Genomic DNA, 906 nt, shown 5'->3' with positions numbered 1-906 from the left:
CTAAAAGTAAAATAACTTATACATTTTTTATTTTTTTTTTGAATATTTTTTTTTAATGTTTAAATTATTATATCCAATTTATAAGATTAAAATTAAAGTTAAAAAAGTTAATCTCTTAAAAAGCCACTAAATATGTTAAACCGCTAATATAATATTTAAGCAGGTCAGTACACTAGACTTGAGTAATATTCCATCCAATTTAGAATCATCGTGCAATAAAAAAATATTTTATTTTACCGCAATTATTTAACAGAACTTTTTATAAACCCCAAAAAAATTACTAAGAGAAGTCCTTTTCCCCTTTTCATTTTTCGGAATTCAATTTACATGATTTTCTATTTTTAATCTACAGGAGTTTTATAAACCCCGTTAAAAAATTTTTAATCTTGGGTAAATAGCCGCTTCTTTCATTTTTTTCCAAAATTTGGCGCAAAATGAAGACCTAAACCCGCCGAAACCAAAACCTTAGCTTCTTGTCAATCCTTTCCTAAATCCATCGTCTATGCTTCTCACCAGAAGCTCTGTTAACGCAATCTTTGTTCCCTAAACCCATCGCCTATCCTTCTCCAAACCGATCTTCTCGTCAGAAACTCTATTCATTGGCTGCTGCTACTACTGGTTGCCTTGCTGACGCTCTTGCTTGCTGTTCGCCTGTTGCCACACTTCTGTCCTTCTTCCTTTCTCTTTATTTATCCTTGACCACTGAGCCACGAACCACCGCACCCCTCGTTAACTGCCACTGCTTCCTTTGCGTCAACCCTCCTTGCACAGCCACTGCCAGCGTCATTCTGGCACTCTCTGTTGCGCCACCGTATTCATCCTCTCTGCTCATTGCAACTGCTAGCTAGGGGTGGCAGGAGAACCCGAACCCGCGGGTACCCGACCCGTCCCAACCCGATCGGGGCG

The sequence above is a fragment of the Arachis ipaensis genome, chromosome B07 (genome assembly GCF_000816755.2).
Source record: "Arachis ipaensis cultivar K30076 chromosome B07, Araip1.1, whole genome shotgun sequence".
Classification (NCBI taxonomy): domain Eukaryota; kingdom Viridiplantae; phylum Streptophyta; class Magnoliopsida; order Fabales; family Fabaceae; genus Arachis; species Arachis ipaensis.
This window is presented reverse-complemented; position numbering follows the sequence as displayed.